Below are 19,457 nucleotides of genomic sequence, written 5' to 3'. Positions count from 1 at the left end.
TATGGTTAGGAATTGTGTAAAGATGGCAGACTCCTCAGTCCAACAACACGACACAGGAGACAGTTTATTGGGTCCTCCAGTAGGAGACTCAGCTAGTAAGACTTACCTAACTCATGCAGACAGAGGAACAACGTTAAGGCCAAATGTGGGTAACGACATAACCTCCTCATACCTACAGCACAGAGAAACAGTTTTACGGTGTGGGGTAAAGGACTCCTACAGCACAAGAGACAGTTAAGGCAGTTGAGGTGGGTTAATGACCTACTCCACCTATCCAGCACAAGTAGACCATTGTTTAGGTGTGGGTAAGTGTAACTGAACCTACAGCAACAGATGAACAGTCTCCTCACGAAGATGTGGGTAACAAGGCTTATCCTATCTACCAAGACACACGTGCCCGGAGACAGTTAGGTGTGGGTAAAGACACCGTATCCTCGCAGCACAGAGACGATGCTAGGTGTGGGTATACAAGGCTTATACGGACTTACAGCCACAACCGAGAGATACAGTCTAGGTGGTGGTTAAAGAACTACCTAACATGCACCAAGTAGAGACAGTTTAGGTGTGGGTAAGACTACCTACACACCATCGAGACAGTTAGCGTAGTGGGGTTAACGACTTAACACTACAGGCACAGAAGACAGTAATATGGTGGTGGATTAAGACTACCTACAGCATTCAGCAGACCATTATGGTGTGGGTAAGGCTTCCTACAGCACAGAGACAGTTAGGTGTGGGTAAGAGCTACCTAACAAGCAACAGAGAAACAGTATTAGGTTTGTGGGTAAGACTACCTACAGCACAGGAGACGCTAAGGTGTAGGATAAGCTTGGGGTAAGACGTACCTTACAGCACAGAGACACGCTTAGGTGTGGGTAAGACTACTACAGCACAGAGACAGTCTCACGTGGTGTATGAAGCAAACTAAGTATTTGATAGCAGCTGCCGATTTTGGAAGGTTTTCCTACTTTAACAAAGATGTGAAGAGGTTCTGTATTTTTACATCATTAGGTGTACACCTTCTCAACAACCTGTGAGAGACGAGAATCCCTCAAAACAAAAAATCTCCTCACCAGAAAAATCACATTGTATGATTTTTAAGTAATTAAATTTGGCAGTTTTATTGCGTGACATAAGTAATTGATCACCTATTCCAATCAGTAAGAAAATTTTTTTTGCAGTCTCCAGCTTCCGCCCCACCTAAACGCTCTCTACAAGGACCTGTTATGGTTGTTTATTCTTTTTAGTAAAGCCCTTCGCACGCTTCTGCGGAATGCACTCATGTACACTTGTCATTAACTGCACCCTGCTTCTCGAACTTGTTTACCTGTATAAAAGACACTGTACACACCACTCAATAAAGAAGGATCCAATTCTCGCGGACACAATGGTCCCAAGACCTAGAAAGAGCTGTGTAAGGACAAGGACATCTTCGAATGTGGATAATTTGATATGACCTGCACAAGTGGCTTGAGAGGGAATGAGCGCACCTGAGGAGGGGCGCAGCAGGAGCAGAGGTAGAGGGACATATATTGACCAGTCTTTGGGTGAGAAAGGCGAGAACATCAACCTAGTTTGTGCCAAGCAATTATTAGAGAATAACGGATAGATGTTCAAGTGCATGACGGTCAATCCCACCCTCAGAATTGGTTCACATTTTCTGGCGGGTCTCGCAATTGTCTAACAGAAATCTCACCCTCGTGGGGCATCAATGAATCATCATTAGAGGGAAGTTGTATGAGGGATCAGCATACAGAACTACACTACGGGCGCATGGCATGACAACCGTGAGTCAAATGACACTGAACAGAAGAGCTGACGGACGCTAGAGACTCAATGAACACCATTTACGTAACACCACCTACGGCTGCTCACGTAAATGGATTTGAAAGAACACGACACTCACGCAGCGGCACAAAATCCCCACGCAAAGGTCCCTCCTGCTGCAACTGCCAGCGCAATGTCCAGGCGGCCCGTCGAAGAGCTTTTGCCACGATACAGAGAAACCAATCTGGATGATCCAGAAGGAGGACACTAGGGAGAAGGTCATGTGGTCTGATTAGACAAAAATATAGCTTTTTGGTCTAAACTTTCCCAACTCGCTCGTCTGATAATTTTGGCAGGAAGAATGAAGGTTGAGGTACAACCCCCAAGAAACACCACCCAAGCCGTGAAAGCTCAGTGAGGGTCGCGATAACATAATTCGTGCTGACGTTGGGGATATACAGCTGATCTTACTCTCGCACAAAGGGGACAAGGACGGACTCGCAACCGCCGTATTGTTCGTGGATGACTTGGATGGGGGCCAATCCGTCACACCTGCGAGATTCTTGGCCAAAAAACCTCCTCCCCAGTAAGAGCATTGAAGATGGGCTCGTGCTGGAAGTCTTCCAGCATGACAACGACCCGAAACACACAGCCCGAGGGCAAACTAAGGAGTGGCCTCCTGATCTATGAGAAGCATCCTCAAGGTTCATGAGAGATGGCTAGCCAGGTACACTCCCAGAAAGCTCCAACCGCTAGAAAATCTCTCTTGGGAAGGGAAGTATGAACGTCCCGTACTTGCCAGCCGACAGCCCCGAAACCATCGCATAGGATGCCTGGGAGCTAATGGTCTAACGTTGACAGGAAACGAGGAGTGAGGCACCCTAAAAAGAAGCTGCAGTGTGTGCATAGGCCCTGGTTCAACCCTACTAACAGTGGTAACGTAATAGAGCTTCTTTGTAATTGGCAAACAAATGGTTTCTGTAACCCAGAATATTAAGTTCTCCTTATCTCGAATGTGAATCAAATACTTATATGATCATGCAAATAAAATAGACAAATTAATTACTTCTAAACTAGAGAATCATTACACAATTGTGGACCTTTTCCCATCTCGGGATCTTTGTTGTTTATGAGATTTCACCGTCTCTCACACAGATTTGTGAAGTGTACTTATGATGAAAAACAATTAGCAGACTCGTCACGATGGACTTTGTAAGCGTAGGAAATCCTTCACAAAGATTCTCGCGCAGTCCGTACTATGATTTCGTCAATACTTTGTTCTCCCACTGTAGGTGTGGGTAGACGTACCTTACTAATGGTATTTTGAGAACTTTCTCAGTCGTTGAGGCGTGGCATACAGCACCAGAGACAGCTTTTAGGTGTGGGTAAGACTACTCTAACAGCACAAGAGGAGCAGTAGGTGTGGGTAAGATACCATACAAGCATACAGAGACAGTTAGGGTTGCTGGGTAAAGTGGCTACCTACAGTCAACAAGAGACAGGTTAGGTGGTGGGTAAGGCTACCTACAGGCAGCAGAGGACAGGTAGGATGGGGTTAAAGACTACCTAAGCAGCGACAAGAGACCCATTGTTTAGGTGTGGGTGAGAAGGACTACCTGTACATGCCAGAGGAGACACTAGCTTAGGTTGTGGTAAGAAGCGAGGTCTTACTACCTATCAGAAGAACAAGAGTCTAGGTTGTGGGTAAGGCTTAACCTATCAGCACAAGAAGACAGTATATAGGTGGATGGGAGAGACTACCCTAAGCACAGAGACAGTTAAGGTGTGGGTAAGACGTACCTCAAGCAGCACAGAGACAGTTAGGTGTGGGTAGAAACTACCTACAGCAACAAGGACAGTTAGGATGGGTAAACGAAACTACCTTACAGCACAGAGACAGTTTAGGTGTGGGTAAGACTACGCTACAGACAGCAAAGGAAGCAAGTTTACAGGGGGAAGAAGAGCTAAGTCAGTCTCTTTCATTGATACGAAAATTTCATCAAGATGAGACCTCCCGAATGTTTTGAAGGTGTTGTACTACGTTTAACAAAGCATGTATGAGGGTATGAGTTGGTTTAACATACATCAGGTACACTTTACAAGCTGTGAGAGAAGCACCGGAATCTAAGAAACACGAAAATCCAGAGAAGATCAACGAGTATGAAGTAGTAAGGATTTAATTAAGTGAAATGAAGAAATTTTGGCAATTAGTAAAAATTGCGTGACATAAGTATTGTGATCACAGCTAACCAAGACGAAGATAATAGGGGATGGGAGAGGAAATTACCTGCCTCGTCACACATGACCTGTGTTATAGTTATTTTCTTTGAAAGAAGAAAGCCCTGCCATGGTATCTCCAGAAGAGGAAAAACACTCCTTCACTCATTACCTGTATTAACTGCACCCTGTTGAACTTGTTACCTGTATAAAAGACACCTGTACACACACTCAATCAAACAGACTCCAATCTCTTCCACAATGGCCAAGACCAGAGAGCTGTGTAAAGGACATCAGGGATAAAATTGTAGACCTGCACAAGGCTGGGATGGCTACAGGACAATAGGCAAGCAGCTTGGTGAGAAGGCAACAACTGTTGGCGCAATTATTAGAAAATGGAAGATGTTCAAGATGACGGTCAATCACCCTCGGTCTGGGGCTTCCATGCAAGATCTCACCTCGTGGGCATCAATGATCATAAGGAAGGTGAGGGATCAGCCCAGAACTACACGGCAGGACCTGGTCAATGACCTGAAGAGAGCTGGGACCACAGTCTCAAAGAAAACCATTAGTAACACACTACGCTGTCATGGATTGAAATCCTGCAGCGCACGCAAGGTCCCCCTGCTCAAGCCAGCGAATGTCCAGGCCCGTCTGAAGTTTGCCAGAATGACACATCTGGATGATCCAGAGGAAGGATGGGAGAAGGTCATGTGGTCTGATTAGACAAAAATATAGCTTTTTGGTCTAAACCTCCACTCGCCGTGTTTGGAGGAAAAGAAGGTTGAGTACAACCCACACACCCCAACCGTGAAGCATGGAGGTGGAAACTAATTCTTTGGGATGCTTTTCTGCAAAGGGACAGGACGACTGCCCCCGTATTGAGGGGAGGATGGATGGGGCATGTATCGCGAGATCTTGGCCAAAAACCTCTCTCCCTCAGTAAGAGCATTGAAGATGGGTCGTGGCTGGATCTCCAGCAGACAACGACCGAAACACACAGCCAGGGCAACTAAGGGTGGCTCCGTAAGAGCATCTCAAGGTCCTGGAGTGGCGCTAGCCAGTCTCCAGACCTGAACCAAATAGAAAATCTTTGGAGGGAGCTGAACGTCCGTATTGCCCACCGACACGCCCCAGAAACCTGAAGGACTGGAAGAAGGTATGTATGGAGGAGTGGGCCAAAATCCCTGCTGCAGTGTGTGGCAAACCTGGTCAATAACTACAGGAAACGTATGATCTTTGTAATTGCAAACAAAGGTTTCTGTACCAAATATTAAGTCTCCTTTTCGATTGTATCAAATACTTATGTTCATAGCAATAAAATGCAAATTAAATTACTTAAAAATCATACAATGTGATTTTCGGATTTTTGTTTTTAGATTCCAAGTCTCTCACAGTTGAAGTTACCTATGATAAAATATTTTACAGCCTCTACATGCTTTGTAAGTAGGAAATCCTCAAAATAAATCGGCAGTTGTATCAAATACTTGTTCTCCCACTGTATGATGGGTAAGATACCTACAGCACAGACAGTTAGGTGTGGGTAAGACTTAACCAATATCAGCAACAGAGACAGTTAGGTGTGGGTAAGACTGGACCTACAGCACAGATACACGTTAGGGTGTGGGTAAAGGCTACCTACAGCACAGAGACAAGTTAGGTTAGTGGGTAAGGACTACTACTAGCACAGAGACAGTTAGGTGTGGGTAAGACTACTACAGCACAGAACAGTTAGGTGTGGGTAAGACTACCTACAGCACAGAGACAGTTAGGTGTGGGTAAGACTACCTACAGCACAGAGACAGTTTAGGTGTGGGTAAGGCTACCTACAGCACAGAGACAGTTAGGTGTGGGTAAGACTACCTACAGCACAGAGACAGTTAGGTGTGGGTAAGACTACCTACAGCACAGAGACAGTTAGGTGTGGTAAGACTACCTACAGCACAGAGACAGTTAGGTGTGGGTAAGACTACCTACAGCACAGAGACGTTAGGTGTGGGTAAGACTACCTACAGCACAGAGACAGTTAGGTGTGGGTAAGGCTACCTACAGCAAAGAGACAGTTAGGTGTGGTAAGAACTACCTACAGCACAGAGACAGTTAGGTGTGGGTAAGACTACCTACAGCACAGAGGACAGTTAGGTGTGGGTAAGACTACCTACAGCACAGAGACAGTTAGGTAGTCTTAACCAAACCTACAGCACAGAGACAGTTAGGTGTGGGTAAGACTACCTACAGCACAGAGACAGTTAGGTGTGGGTAAGGCTACCTACAGCACAGAGACAGTTAGGTGTGGGTAGGCTACCTACAGCACAGAGACAGTTAGGTGTGGATAAGACTACCTACAGCACAGAGACAGTTAGGTGTGGGTAAGACTACCTACAGCACAGAGACAGTTAGGTGTGGGTAAGACTACCTACAGCACAGAGACAGTTAGGTAGTCTTAACCAAACCTACAGCACAGAGACAGTTAGGTGTGGGTAAGACTACCTACAGCACAGAGACAGTTAGGTGTGGGTAAGGCTACCTACAGCACAGAGACAGTTAGGTGTGGGTAAGGCTACCTACAGCACAGAGACAGTTAGGTGTGGATAAGACTACCTACAGCACAGAGACAGTTAGGTGTGGGTAAGACTACCTACAGCACAGAGACAGTTAGGTGTGGGTAGACTACCTACAGCACAGAGACAGTTAGGTGTCTTAACCAAACCTACAGCACAGAGACAGTTAGGTGTGGGTAAGACTACCTACAGCACAGAGACAGTTAGGTGTGGGTAAGGCTACCTACAGCACAGAGACAGTTAGGTGTGGGTAAGGCTACCTACAGCACAGAGACAGTTAGGTGTGGTAAGACTACCTACAGCACAGAGACAAGTTAGGTGTGGGTAAGACTACCTACAGCACAAGAGACAGTTAGGTGTGGGTAAGACACTACAGCAAGAGACAGTTAGGTGTGGGTAAGGCTACCTACAGCACAGAGACAGTTAGGTGTGGTAAGACTACCTACAGCACAGAGACAGTTAGGTGTGTGGAGACTACCTACAGCACAGAGACAGTTAGGTGTGGGTAAGACTACCTACAAGCACAGAGACAGTTAGGTGTGGGTAAGACTACCTACAGCACAGAGACAGTTAGGTGTGGGTAAGGCTACCTACAGCACAGAGACAGTTAGGTGTGGGTAAGACTACCTACAGCACAGAGACAGTTAGGTGTGGGTAAGCTACCTACAGCACAGAGACAGTTAGGTGTGGGTAAGACTACCTACAGCACAGAGACAGTTAGGTGTGGGTAAGACTACCTACAGCACAGAGACAGTTAGGTAGTTTAACCAAACCTACAGCACAGAGACAGTTAGGTGTAGGTAAAACTACCTACAGCACAGAGACATTTAGGTGTGGGTAAGGCTACCTACAGCACAGAGACAGTTAGGTGTGGGTAAGACTACCTACAGCACAGAGACAGTTAGGTGTGGGTAAGGCTACCTACAGCACAGAGACAGTTAGGTGTGGGTAGGTACCTACAGCACAGAGACAGTTAGGTGTGGGTAAGGCTACCTACAGCACAGAGACAGTTAGGTGTGGATAAGACTACCTACAGCACAGAGACAGTTAGGTGTGGGTAAGACTACCTACAGCACAGAGACAGTTAGGTGTGGGTAAGACTACCTACAGCACAGAGACAGTTAGGTGTGGGTAAGGCTACCTACAGCACAGAGACAGTTAGGTGTGGGTAAGACTACCTACAGCACAGAGACAGTTAGGTGTGGGTAAGACTACCTACAGCACAGAGACAGTTAGGTGTGGGTAAGACTACCTACAGCACAGAGACAGTTAGGTGTGGGTAAGACTACCTACAGCACAGAGACAGTTTAGGTAGTCTTAACCAAACCTACAGCACAGAGACAGTTAGGTGTGGGTAAGACTACCTACAGCACAGAGACAGTTAGGTGTGGGTAAGGCTACCTACAGCACAGAGACAGTTAGGTGTGGGTAAGGCTACCTACAGCACAGAGACAGTTAGGTGTGGGTAAGGCTACCTACAGCACAGAGACAGTTAGGTGTGGATAAGACTACCTACAGCACAGAGACAGTTAGGTGTGGGTAAGACTACCTACAGCACAGAGACAGTTAGGTGTGGTGTAAGACTACCTACAGCACAGAGGACAGTTAGGTGTGGGTAAAGGCTACCTACAGCACAGAGACAGTTAGGTGTGGGTAAGCTACCTACAGCACAGAGACAGTTAGGTGTGGGTAAGGACTTACCTACAGCACAGAGACAGTTAGGTGTGGTAGACTACCTACAGCACAGAGACAGTTAGGTGTGGGTAAGACTACCTACAGCACAGAGACAGTTAGGTTGTGGGTAAGACTACCTACAGCAGCAGAGACAGTTAGGTGTGGGTAAGGAATACCTACAAGCACAGAGACAGTTAGGTAGTTATAACCAACCTACAGCACAGAGACAGTTTAGGTGTGGGTAAGACTACCTACAGCACAGAGACAGTTAGGTGTGGGTAAGGCTACCTAACCAGCAACAGAGACAGTTAAGGTGTGGGTAAGGCTACCTACAGCACAGAGACAGTTAGGTGTGGGTAAGGCTACCTACAGCACAGAGACAGTTAGGTGTGGATAAGAACTACCTACAGCAAGAGACAGTTAGGTGTGGGTAAGACTACCTACAGCACAGAGACAGTAGGTGTAGGGTAAGACTACCTACCAGCACAGAGACAGTTAGGTTGTGGGTAAGCCCCTACTACAGCACAGAGCAGTTAGGTAGTGGTAAAGCCAAACCTACAGGCACAGAGCGACATTAGGTGTGGTAAGGACTACCTGCACAGAGACAGTTAGTAGTGTGGGTAAGCTACCTACAGAACAAGATGCAGTTTAGGTGTGGGTAAGGCTAACCTACAGCACAGAGACAGTTTAGGTGTGGATAAGATCTACTACAGCACAGAGACAGTTAGGTGTGGGTAAGACTACCTACAGTCACAGAGGACCAGTTAGGTGTGGGTAAGGCTACCTACACCAGCACAGGAGACAGTTAAGGTGGTGGGTAAGACATACACTACAGCAAAACAGAGAACCAGTTAGGTGGGTGGGTAAAGGGCTACCTACAGGCACAGAGAGACAGTTAGGAACTGGTGGGTAAAGACTACCTAACAGCACAAGAGACCAGTTAGGTTGGTGTAAGGAGCTACCTACAGCAACAGAGACAGTTTAGGTGTGGGTAAGTACTACAGCACAGAGACAGTTAGGTGTGGTAAGACTACATAGAGCACAGAAGACAGGTTAGGTGTGGGTAAAGGCTACCTACATGCACAGAGAGCAGTTAGGTGTGGGTAAGGCTACCTACAGGCACAGAAAGACAGTTTAGGTGTGGGTTAAAGGCTACCTACAGCACAGAGACAGCTTAGGTGTAGGGTAAGACTACCTACAGCAACAGAGACAGTTAGGTGTGGTAAGACTTACTCTACAGCAAAAGAGACAGTTAGTGTGGGTAAGACTAACCCTACAAGCACAGGAACAGTTAGGTGTGCGGTAAGACTACCTACAGCACAGAAGACAGTTAGGGTGTGGGTAAGGGCTAACCTACAGAAGCAGAGACAGTTAGGTGTGGGGTAAGGCTACCTACAGCAGCAGAGACAGTTAGGGTGGGTAAGACTACCTACAGCAGCTAGAGAAAGCAGTTAGGTGTGGGTAGCCTACCTTTACAGCACAGAGACAGTTAGGTTGTGGGTAAAGACTACTACAGCACAGAGACAGTTAGGTGTGGGTAAGAACTACCTACAGCACAGAGGACAGTTAGGTAGTCTAACAAACACTACAAGCACCAGAGACAGTTAGGTGTAGGGTAAAGACTACCTACAGCACAGAGACAGTTAGGTGTGGGTAAGGCTACCTACAGCACAGAGACAGTTAGGTGTGGGTAAGGCTACCTACAACACAGAGACTGAGTCGATCATTGTGTGTTAGTGCCGATTTAGGGGGGACATTTGGGATCAGTCCTCTGGTTGAGTAACCTGTGTGTGTGCGCGTCGGGGGGGATCTGGTCTACCCTGGAGAGGCAGGGGAGATGTGGGGAAGGGAAGTGGAGACTTGGGAAGTAGGGAGATGGGCGGAGGTGCAGAGGGTGAGGTAGGGCAGGGAGAGGGGAGACATGGAAAGGGGCAGAGAGGAGGCAGCGCGGTAGAGTATTGGTTTTCACTGTTTCTCACTTGAAGCTTAAGTGTGTTTGTCAGTGAAACGAGATCTCCCCATCAGCTGTCCTCTAGAGCCCGCATGTCAGAGTGTGTGTGTGTGTGTGTGTGGTGGGAAGATCTGCTTTCAACACTGACCTATCAGCCCTTGAACCTGTCCCCATACTGCTACCTTTCCCTCCACTCTCTCGTTCCACCTCTCTGTTTTTATTTACTGTATGTTCCTCTCTCTTCTTTCTTTCCTTCCTCTCTCGTTCTTTCCATCTTTCTTTTCTGTCAGTTAGTCAGTAAGTCAGTCTGTCTTAGAACAAACAAACATCTGTTTTATGACTACAGTCACAAGGGTCTTCTCTAGTGGTACACACATACACAGCTCAGCGTGTGTTGGTGGCTCTGTGGCAGTATGAGAACCCATAATTTCTCTCTTCTGTAGTGCTCTGTCTCTTTTCTCTTCTCTGTTCTCTTCACTGCTCTGTCGTTCTCAGTGTGGAATGTTGCTGTGCGTGACCTCTCACCTACAGAGAGAGAGAGAGGGTGAGAGTAGGAGAAAACGAGATGGGGGAGGGGGAAAGAAGGGGCAGCTGCAGTCATGTGCCCAGGTGGACATACACACAAAGGCAAGCACCCACATGCACTCTCTCACACACAGAAGACCAGTCCTGTGTCCAGAAATGGTGTTTCCGTCACTGCAAGATGCTGGTGTGTGTGTTTGTCAGAGAGAGAGAGAGAGAGAGGAGTGCTGCCTGACACAAAGGCCTTATTGTTGGTGTGTGGGGGCTGGAGGGCAGGGAGTTGTGTGATTGGTTAAGACCATTGTGTCTCTCTCTGCCCATTTTCCCTCTTTGTGTGTGTGTGTGTGTGTGTGTGTGGTGTGTGTGTGGTGTGTGTGGTGTGTGTGGTGTGTGTGTGTGTTTCCCCTTTTAGGGTTATCAGGTCATCTAGGGACAGAGAGTAGACAAAGATGACACAGTGATAGAGGGGCGTGCTCCCTCTGCTGTTTCCTGAAGTCTACCACCATTCCACACAGGAAGTCATCCTTCTGGTTCTGAAGCAACTCAGGGGTTAGGCATTGCTTCCTGTTGTACTTGAGCCATTTTATTAACCTTATGTAGCCCTGACCACTTGACCCAATTTCTGATCGAATGCGATTGTTTTTCTTTGACAAGCAAAATCATTGTTAAATACAGGGCATTCGGGAAGTATTCAGACCCCTTGAATTTTTCCACATTTTGTTATGTTACAGCCTTAAATAAATAAATGAAATATCACATTTACATAAGTATTCAGACCCTTTACTCAGTACTTTGTTGAAGCACCTTTGGCAGCGATTACAGCCTCGAGTCTTCTTGGGGATGACGCTACAAGCTTGGCACACCTATATTTGGGGAGTTTCTCCCATTCTTCTCTGCAGATCCTCTCAAGCTCTGTCAGGTTGGATGGGGAGCGTCGCTGCACAGCTATTTTCAGGTCTCTCCAGAGATGTTCGATCGGGTTCAAGTCCGGGCTCTGCCTGGGCCACTCAAGGACATTCAGAGACTTGTCCCGAAGCCACTCCTGCATTGTCTTGGCTGTGTGCTTAGAATAGTTGTTCTGTTGGAAGGTGAACCTTCGCCCCAGTCTGAGGTCCTGAGCACTCTGGAGCAGGTTTTCATCAAGGATCTCTCTACTTTTCTCCGTAAATGTTTTCCCTCGATCCCTCCGTAAATGTCTCCCAGTCCCTTTCACTGAAAGGAATCCCCACAGCATGATACTGCCACCACCGTGCTTCACCGTAGGGATGGTGCCAGGTTTCCTCCAGACGTGACGCTTAGCATTCAGTCTATAAGAGTCTTGTTTCTCATGGTCCTTTTGGAAAACTCCCAGCGGGCTGTCATGTGGCTTTTACTGAGGGGTGGCTTCCGTCTGGCCACTCTACAAAGGTCTGATTGGTGGAATGCTGCAGAGATGGTTGTCCTTCTGGAAGTTTCTCCCATCTCCACAGAGACACTTTGGAGCTCTGTCAAAGTGACCATCTGGTTCTTGGTCATCTCCCTGACCAAGGCCCTTCTCAGTTTAGCCYGGCAGCCAGCTCTAGGAAGAGTCTTGGTGGTTCCAAACTTCTTCCATTTAAGATTGATGGAGGCCACTGTGTTCTTGGGGACCTTCAATGCTACAGACATTTTTTGGTAACCTTCCCCAGGTCTGTGGCTCGACACAATCCTGTCTCGGAGCTCTACGGACAATTCCTTCAACCTCCTGGCTTGGTTTTTGCTCTGACATGCACTGTCAACTGTGGGAGCTTATGGCTTTCCAAATCATGTCCAATCAATTGAATTTACCACAGGTGGACTCCAATCAAATTGTAGAATCGTCTCAAAGATGATCAGTGGAAATAGGATGCACCTGAGCTCAATTTCGAGTCTCATAGCAAAGGGTCTGAATACTTATGTAAATAATATATTTTCGTTTTTTAAAATAAATTTGCAACAACTTCTAAAAACCTKATTTTCACTTTGTCATTATGGTGTATTGTGTGTAGATTGATGAGGAAATGTTTTTATTTAATCCATTTTAGAATAAGACTGTAACGTAACAAAATGTGGAAAAAGGGAAGCGGTCTGAATACTTTCCGAATGCACTGTATGAATTAAATTTGTCAAAATGAATTTAAAAAAAAAATTATTTTAAAGACATGTTAATTCTCTGTTGAGCAAAATTCATGAAAAAATAAAGTATATTTTTTAACCTTTAACCTTAAACATTTAACATTTATGAACATTTATGGTTAGCTAGCTAGCGTATTTATACTAGCAAATGGTCGTTATCCACAAAGGCTATTTACCTTTTCAATCAAAGAGCAATACTTGAAAGGGTGAAGTTGTTATACACAGAAAACCATTGACAAAGGACAGAAACGATGCTGAGGTGTTTTATGTAGATAAAATTAGGACATTTGCAGTCTTTGGTGCCACATGGCTAGGTAGCTAACCAGCCATGTTCAGTCTAATACTAACGACTGCGTACTATTACATGAAAGCAAAGTTGACATTTTTTCAATCATTTCCCCCAACAGAGAATGAACATCTCTTTTAAATTCGATGCACGTTATTAAATATATTTGACAAATGCAATTTATATTTAACGAGATCACCAGCTGTTTGTTAATGCTCAAGAAGCTGAAGACAACCGCAAAAAAATTGTCTGCGCCCTTGTTGCCAGGTTGACCAACTCAGTGGCCTCATGATTTGAGTGTCCGCCCTGAGCTTGGAAGGTTGAGAGTTCGTCCCCGGCCGGGATATATCATAGACTCTAAAAATGGTACCCGGTGCATCTCTGCTTGACACTCAGCATTAAGGAGATAGATTGTGGGTAAGGTGCTGCAATAGACTAGCGTCCTGTCCAGGGGGTGTACTTGTAGGCTACATCAAGCTGCCGCACTACAGAAACAGGAGATGGGCTCCTGCTCCTATGAGCCGTTCCGGTTCGCACAAGCCAAAGCTCGCACAAGCCAAGGTTACTTGTTGCCAGGCTGCATGAGGTGATTTGGTCCTGTCCATGGGAAAATCAAAAGAAATCAGCCAAGACCTCAGAAAAATTGTAGACCTCCACAAGTCTGGTTCATCCTTGGGAGCAATTTCCAAACGCCTGAAGGTTTAAGACGTTCATCTGCTACAAACATAAGTACGACAAGATATAAACACCACTGGACCAACACAGCCGTCTCATACCGCTCTTCCTAGAGATGAGTGCTACTTTGTCGGTCGAAAAAAGTGCAAATCAATCCCAGAACAACAGCAAAGGAACCTTGTGAACGATGCTGAGGAAACAGGTACAAAAGTATCTATATCCACCGAGTAAAGACAGTTCCTATATCAACAACATACCTGAAAAGGCCGCACCTCAGCAAGAAGAAGCCACTGCTCCAAAACCCATCATAAAAATGTGCAACTGCACATGGGACAAAAATCATACTTTTTGAAGAAAAGTTCCTCTGGTTCTGAATGAAAACAGAATAATAGAACTGTTTGCCCATACTAGACCATGTTATCTTTGCGAGGGAAAAAGGGGAGCCTTGCAGCTGAAGGAACACCAACCCAACTGTGAAGCACGTGGACAGCATCATGTTGTGGTGGGCTCCTGCTGCAGGAGGACTAGTGCCTCTTCACAAAACTAGATAAGGCATCATGATGATAGAGAATTAAGTGGATATATGAAGCAAAAATCCGTCAAGACATATCAGTCAGGAAGTTAAAAGCCTAAATACAGTCACAATGTGTCTTTCAAAGGGACAATGACCCCAAGCATACTTCCAACATTGTAGCAAAATCGGCTTAAGGACAACAAGTCAATATTGAGGTGGCCATCACAAAGCCCGACCGTCAATTCTATAGAAAAACTTTGTAGGCAGAACTGAAAAAGGGTTGCGATCAAGAGAGGCCTACAAACCTGACTCAGTTATACCAGCTCTGTCAGAGGAATGGGCCAAAATTCACTTAACTTATTTGTGGAACTTGTGGAAAGCTAACCCAAAATGTTTACCCAAGTTAAACAATTTAAAGCAAAGTGCGTACCAAATACTAATTGAGTGCATGTAAACTTCGAACCCACTGGGAATGTGATGAAGAAATAAAAGCTGAAATAAATCATTCTCTCTACTATTATTCTGACATTTCACATTCTTAAAATAAAGTGGTGATCCTAACTGACCTAAGACAGGGAATTTTTACTAGGATTAAATGTCAGGAATTGTGAAAAACTGAGTTTAAATGTATTTGGTTAAGGTGTATGTAAACTTCTGACTTCAACTTTATATAGCGAAGCAGCCTCTAAGGTGCAGGGTTGAGTAACCGGGTGGTAGCCGTTTAGTGATGGCTAATTAACAGTTTGTTGGCCTTGAGATAGAAGCTGTTTTTCAGTCTCTCGGTCCCAGCTTTGATGCACCTGTAACAACCTCACATTCTGGATGGTAGCGGGGTGAACAGGCCATGGCTCGGGTGGTTGATATCCTTGATGATCTTTTTTGCCTTCCTGTGACATCGGGTGCTGTAGGTGTCCTGGAGGGCAGGCCCCCGGTGACGCGTTGGGTAGAACGTACCACCCTCTGGAGAGCCCTGCGGTGCAGTTGCCGTACCAGGCAGTGATACAGCCCGACAGGATGCTCTCAATTGTGCATTTGTAAAAGTTTGTGAGGGTCTTAGGGTGTGAGAGATGGGCTGGGGGCCGATGATCAGTCAGTACTGGGGGCAGAGGCAGTGCTGGGGACTGATGAACAGGCAGTGCAGGGGCACAGAGAACAACACCTGATGCTGTCTTCATTCACTTGTGTTTGTGCCTTGAAAAATAAAAAAGTAGAGGGCTATTTTGTACACGTATCCAAACCATCCAAAACGATCAATGAAAATCATATAAAATATCATAAAACCGAGACTACAATAGACTATACTGTTGCAAATGTTTGAGCAGTGTTTAGTAGGCCTGGCCTAGCTCCTCAACTTTGCTCAAACGTTTGCAACATTTTAGCTAGCTGGACCATGCTACTAAACTTTTACTTCGGTGTTACCAATGTGAGAAGCTTATGATTTTCTTTCTCTGACAAAATTATGTTTGATTAAAAAGTTGTAAAGATCTATAGTTTAGTTGATTGCCTTGCTTTCTCTGCACGAGTATGCTACTAAGCTAGATAGCCACTAGCTAGCCAAGTAGCTAGTGTTAGCGGGCTAGCTATTGTTAGCAAACATGGGTACTGTTTTCGTTGACTACAATAGAAAATTCAACAACATACCTCATCCTCTGGTGAAGACGGCATGTTGCTTTCAGTCTTCCCATGCTTCACATGCCAAACAAACCAGGGAAGTTGCAGCAAAATTTCTGGAGTAGCCTTTCCACCGGCACCTCCACTGCAGTCCTCGGTTCTTTTCTTTGCCTTGAGGAACTTGTCACATGCTACCCCACTTTTTCGAACATTAATTGGCCTTTACATGCTGGTCTTTATATAATTGTCACGTTCTGACCTTAGTTCCTTTTTTATGTCTTTATTTTGGTTTGGTCAGGGCGTGAGTTGGGGTGGGCATTCTATGTTGTTTTTCTATGTTTTCCATTTCTGTGTTTGGCCTGGTATGGTTCTCAATCAGAGGCAGCTGTCGATCGTTGTCTCTGATTGAGAATCATACTTAGGTAGCCTGTTTTCCCCATTTTGGTTGTGGGTGATTGTTTTCTGTTTTGTGCGTATTCCTTACAGAACTGTTTCGTTTTCGCTCTTTATTATTTTTGTCATTTCAGTGTTCAGTTTATTTTGTTTATTAAAATGAACACTTACCACGCTGCACCTTGGTCCTCTTCTCCTTCACCAGACGAAAGCCGTTACAATAATGCATGGCTAGAATTGTAGAGGTGCAGGTACGTCTGTACCTCCTCAATCGATGCTCTACGTCGTCGTTCGCCATGTTGAATCCATACTGAGTTTTTGGCTGAATCGAGAAGAAGAAACTCTTGTCACCCCTACAGTTGACCAATCACAGACGAAGGAGCATAGACTTCGGCTACCGAAATTCGTCTTGCCTCTGAAAAATGATTTGCGTGCATGAAAAGCCAAAAAAACCTTGACAAAATGTTGTCTTAATATATACACAAACTCTTTTGAAAGGGAAGCATGTGACTGCTTTTAGCCAACGTAGGTTTTCAACGGCCTTGCTTTAGTATGTAGGGCACTGTCCTTGGTGCAGATAGAGATTGGAGATTTTGTGCCAACCTGTCAATTCTTGGTCAAAAGCACTCAATTGTCTTGTAGCCTATTGGTTTTCATGGTTGTAAATGGAACTGTATGTATTGGAAATGTGTTWATGGTAGGCTGGCATTGCTTAATTGATTACGTGGGTGGAATTTGTTCCACAGAAGTGTATTGTGCCATATCACAATGTGTTTCTGTTCTCCTGAGCGGCATGATTTTCCATGTTTGAAGCCGGCCTATAGGCATATTTGTTTGGTAAAATAGCTGTGCGTGGTTGCATCTCACAGTAGTAGATTGTAGGCTATGTTTTGGTTATTTGGATCTCCTTTCGCCTTTTGTTTACTGTTAATGTAACTAACTTAAATATAGATTTTCATGCCTTTTATCAATCTGATATTTTGTTTACTAGGCCTACTTGGTTACCGCTGTTTTGTTCTGTTCACTTTCATTCGTTCGCATTCACAGTTGTCGGTACTCTAAGCCAAACTGATATTCCGTATTTTTGTTTGCTTTAATGAATAACTAGGCTACTACTTTCAGCATTTAGTTTGTATTATTTTGGTAAGATAGGGTGCAGCCGTGCACACAGCTATCTATCTTGTAGCCTATGTTCATTACCAAAACGGCCTTGCATTAGTGTGTAGGGCGCTAGTGTGTAGGGCGCTGTCCATTGTTCTGATGCAGCGCAGGGGAAATGTTACTCGCCAACCTGTCACTTCAAAAGCACCTAATCAATGGTCTCAGCATCTAGGCATTTGAACTTTATGTTTATTGTGGTATAGTGTGATATAAGCAGAATTCAATATTATTCCAATGCAAGAACCCCTTCACCAATTTCAACTGCCTCCTTAGTCACCTTATCCTGGCGCCGGGTCTGCTGCGCTGGGAGTCTGGGAGTCTGGGCTGCATCATGTTTAGCTCCCCAGTCATGCTGCACAGAAGTTAACACACTTGAATAATGTGACATGGCATGTAGAAATGTTGAAACTGTTAATTACTGTTCCCAAAACAATGTCCATACAGGCTAGAACACTTTACAATGCAAGAAGATACTGGTAGCTTCCTGCTTTGTAGGCTAACTTTCCGTGCTAGCTTACAGCTGAAGCTAACATCAATTCACTACCCGAGTACTTTGTTTGTGATAATATGCAAACCATAACTCAAAATATGTTGATTTCAATGCTGATTGCCACCAAAACTTTATTCATTCACTTAATCGGCCTCTCTCTCACGTCTCTCCCAAAGATGATCTATTGCCTTAGCGAACTGACTGTGTGTGAATAAGGCTCAGACGGACCGCCCCCCTCTTGCCTCGTGAATGATGTCATTAGCGGTTAAAGAGACGGCGCACACTTTTATAAAATAAGTTACTTCTATGCAAATGTTGTTGACCAATACAATAAAATAAGTCCCAAATGGAAGAGAAACAGAGTTTTTCATCTGTAGCCCCATGAAATCAGCCAAAACAAGCTCAATTTCAAAATTCATGCACACACTTTTTTATTGAATATTTATCTGTATTGTGAATAAGCCTCGGCTACATCTTGATTTACCCAGTTTATCAATAGAGATTTACCATTCAAATAAATTATTACCATTATGTAGTTAGATAGGTAAAAACAAAGTCAAATTGATTGTATGATTTTTATAATTGATTCTTTAATACATACATGGCTGTCTGAAGAATGTTGATGTAAAACATTTGAATATTGAACTCAAAAGATGTTCAACAATTGAACAGAGCAGTAGCTGAGTTTTTATCTTTCTGGATTTAAGTGCTATTCTGTGACATTGGCTAATATGCCTTCTTTTTTTTGTGGTATTGTTTTGATAACATTTTGGTATTGAGTATCGTGATGGTATCGAGTATCATAATACTAAACCTGGTAAGTTTTCGGTATCGAAGTCTAAATTCTGGTATCGTGACAACACTAGTGTGTGTATGTGTGTCTGCATCTGTGGGATATTTTCTGTGTGTAGTGCATCTGCTCTGGCTTTGTTCCTCTCATGTAGTGGTGTGATACTATCAGCACATAATCGCCGTAATAATCACTGTAATTGCCTTCCTGAAGCAATGCTCTTATAGCTATTCACCACACACACATACACAGTCATTAATGGTAATGACAGGCATTAGACGTATGCTTTGTATAGCATGTAAATGTGACTGTGTTGTTCAGCAGGGGACCCTCTCCATTCTGTTGTAATAACACACTCCGAGATCGAGTCGTCTCTGTAGGATAAAGATTAATTCATGCTAGTAGTCGCTATTTTTAATACCACACATATCACTCGCGTTCTAAGAGTTACACTTTTAAATGTATGAGCAAGCCTTGTGTAGCACTGTGCATTACATCCATGGTTGCCTTAAAGAAGTCATGTAAAGCATAACTCTCTCAAGCTCAGTGGGGAAAGGGAAGAAGACACCTTCAATACGGCAGTTTTTCCACAGATGGCATATTTTATTGCACACTGTTTGAACTCGTTTAAATACCTTGTTTACACACACACACACACACACCGATCTCGACAAACCATTTCTGTATGAAACAGGACAGGAAACAGCACAGA

The 19,457-nt window shown here is 44.7% G+C and overlaps 1 protein-coding gene and 1 pseudogene across 1 annotated transcript in view; one reads left to right on the top strand and one right to left on the bottom strand.

Annotated features, from left to right (window-relative positions):
- Positions 1–16,602, bottom strand: part of LOC111958168 (zinc finger protein basonuclin-2-like) — a 55,151-nt pseudogene extending 38,549 nt beyond the window's left edge.
- LOC111958246 (SET-binding protein) overlaps positions 1–19,457 on the top strand; it is a 122,673-nt gene that overhangs the window by 62,477 nt on the left and 40,739 nt on the right. The window lies entirely within an intron of this gene.

The sequence above is a fragment of the Salvelinus sp. IW2-2015 genome, linkage group LG33 (genome assembly GCF_002910315.2).
Source record: "Salvelinus sp. IW2-2015 linkage group LG33, ASM291031v2, whole genome shotgun sequence".
NCBI lineage: Eukaryota > Metazoa > Chordata > Actinopteri > Salmoniformes > Salmonidae > Salvelinus > Salvelinus sp. IW2-2015.
The sequence above is the reverse complement of the archived record's forward strand: the minus strand, read 5'-3'. Positions and strand labels throughout refer to the sequence as shown.